Source organism: Galeopterus variegatus, unplaced genomic scaffold, assembly GCF_000696425.1.
Source record: "Galeopterus variegatus unplaced genomic scaffold, G_variegatus-3.0.2 Scaffold4275, whole genome shotgun sequence".
NCBI lineage: Eukaryota > Metazoa > Chordata > Mammalia > Dermoptera > Cynocephalidae > Galeopterus > Galeopterus variegatus.
In genome coordinates, this window is record NW_007730386.1 from 107,203 (window position 1) to 109,974 (window position 2,772).

The window sequence follows — 2,772 nt, forward strand, 5'->3', positions numbered from 1 at the left end:
CTCCATCCTCCCATTTCTACCCCACCCTTACTGAAAACAAATGACTAAAATGGCTGTCATCAGTGATAAGAATGCCGGGACTGAAATTATTCCCATCCTGGCTGTTCCTAGCAGGGGCATTAGGTCTTTTTTATATTTGTCCATTAAAAAACCTCTGTTCCTCTTGTCTCCCTCATGTTGTATTCAACTGTAACTCATGACCGAGTCTGAATAGCACCAACATTTGGGAGTCACAGGAAAATGAGGTCCTAGCAGAATGCATTTGTCAAGCACTTCACATAAATGATGACAACTTTCAATTGAGTTATAAAGATGCCATGAACTATAGAAATTATCATCACTTGGGTGGTATCATTTCTTGGATTATTTAAAGTGAGCCTTTTCCTTTTCTAGAAAGCAGTGTCTGATGGCAGTAGAAGAAGAATATGTTTCCATCACAGCTGTACAATAATGGGGGCCGGAGAAATAGCCATGTTCCAACTTCATGAGGTCACTCAAATATCATTACTGTTAGGTTGAAAAGTAGTTTGAAGAAAAGGGAGGATGTTAAAACACATCACATATGCAGAATTATAACTTGCTAATTATTCCAATACACCAAATAAATCATCCAGAATGGGCCACAAATTCAGAAAGGCCAGAACAAGAACCATAGGTGAATTTTTCATAGAGGAAAAGGTAAACGCTGAAAGATTTGATGCGGTACTTAGAAAGCAGAACATCCTTCTATTCTAGAAATACTTGGCTTGGTCCACTACTTTTCTCTCTCTATTAAGAAAAACAATATAACTTATAATTCAAAAGCCCTTATAAGGGAGATGGATTAAAGAAGATATGCAAGAGATGACATCAGTTTCCACAGAAAACAATGGAATGGCCTTGGCACCCAGGGCGGTTTTGGGAAGCAGGCATTTTTGCCTTTGTTGGCTCTGGGATAGACATTTGTGATAAAACCTGACCTTCTCCAGGCCAACATCCCTTGTGCCCACTGTACCATTGGCATCTTGGGTTGTTAGTACTGCTCTCACTCTGATGGTTTTCTGGGTGAGGGGACCAGCCATCAAATCAGCCTTGGACTTGGCATGAGCAAACCACGTAATTTAAATGCAGATCAGGAGCCAGAACTGCAAGTGAAAGCTCTAATTGCCTCTAACTTCAAATGAGAATCTACTTTGTGGACCATCAAACCTTGTGTAAAGATGAAAAGCATATATATAAGGAGAGATTGCAAGTGGAAATTTTAATATTCATAGCCATATGTTTGGGTCTTAAATGCAGCAGCCCCCTCTCTCAGCTCTTAACTACAAGCCTTAGCCAACTGCCATCCCCTAAAACTATGTGGCAAAGAGTCATATCTCACTGGTGGGATCCATGCTGAAGCACGTGGTAAGTGAGCTCTGCTGAAAGTCAATGTCAAGAAGAATGCACCTGTCGTCCAGGCTGTGAAGGAAGAGACCCTGACGGCTGCAGTGCCCTCCTGCCTTGCTAAGCCTCTGTGCTCTACTCGGAATTAAATCCTGCTTCCATATTCCTCTTTAAATCATGGAACAAGCTGTACTTTGGGAATCACTGAATAAAATATTTTCAACTCATCGTCCAGACCTATTTCAAGTGGTTTCTGAGGGCTTTGCTTATTTTCTATCCTGTCTCCTTTGTCTGTAGATTGGACTAACGTTGGGCTTGGTGATTTCTGAAATTTAGCCTGCAGCTTATTTATTAAACAATCATCTTCCTTCTTTTTCTTTGAAGAAACCACTGTATGACCAGCTTTGTGAAATAACCGAGAAAGCAGACAGGGGCCAGGATACACATGATAGCCTGCAGCTTATTTATTAAACAATCATCTTCCTTCTTTTTCTTTGAAGAAACCACTGTACGACCAGCTTTGTGAAATAACCGAGAAAGCAGACAGGGGCCAGGATACACATGTGACCCTGGGGCAAACTTGTGAGAGAAAAGACAGAAATTACAACGATAGTGCTTGAAAGATGCCTTAATGTGGGTCCCCACAGCAAATTAAAAAACAAAACAAAACATTTTTTTTCTTTTTCTGCAGGTAAACAGAACAAAATGCAGCTGGAGAAATTAGAGCAAAGGCTTTCTCGTCCTTCCGTGGGACTTGTCTTCCCCCCACCCCACCCTCCTCTGCAGTATGTGCTGCTATCTTCCAGAACTCCCCAGGGCCAGGAGAGGCCTTGCAATGCTGGGGACTGTCATTTAGTTCCATTTCTTTGTTCCTTTGCTTCATCTTGAGCCCCTGCTGAAGACAAAAAGAAACCATTTATTAGATTAAAGGTAAGACATTTTCATAGGCTTAGCAAGGAATATCTTTTAATACAGCCATTTAAATGTCTCTCACCCCTCAAACAGGCCTAGGAGTATCTTATTTGACTATCAAAGAGCTTTGGATATCTGAGCTGTAATTGCTGGCACATGGTATCTTTAAAGAGCATATAAATCACTGCTAATAAATGTATGTTACATCAGCTGATAGGGATGATTAACTCAACTCTTCAAAGTATTCTTTGAAAAACCTAACCTAGAATTGATGTGTCCTTCCTTTTCAGGCCCATTTAACACACTAGTTTCCAGGGATCCACATAGTAACAGTAATAACTATTTACATAACGGTGATTTACAAAAGCCATTGCTGATTATACCACCACCTTGAGACCTTACTTATTGTCTCTGATGTGTTGTTCTCCACCCATGGGAGAATTGTAAGAAGGTACTGTGCCCTAGAAGAGCCTGTAGTCTTTATTTTTTTAGATT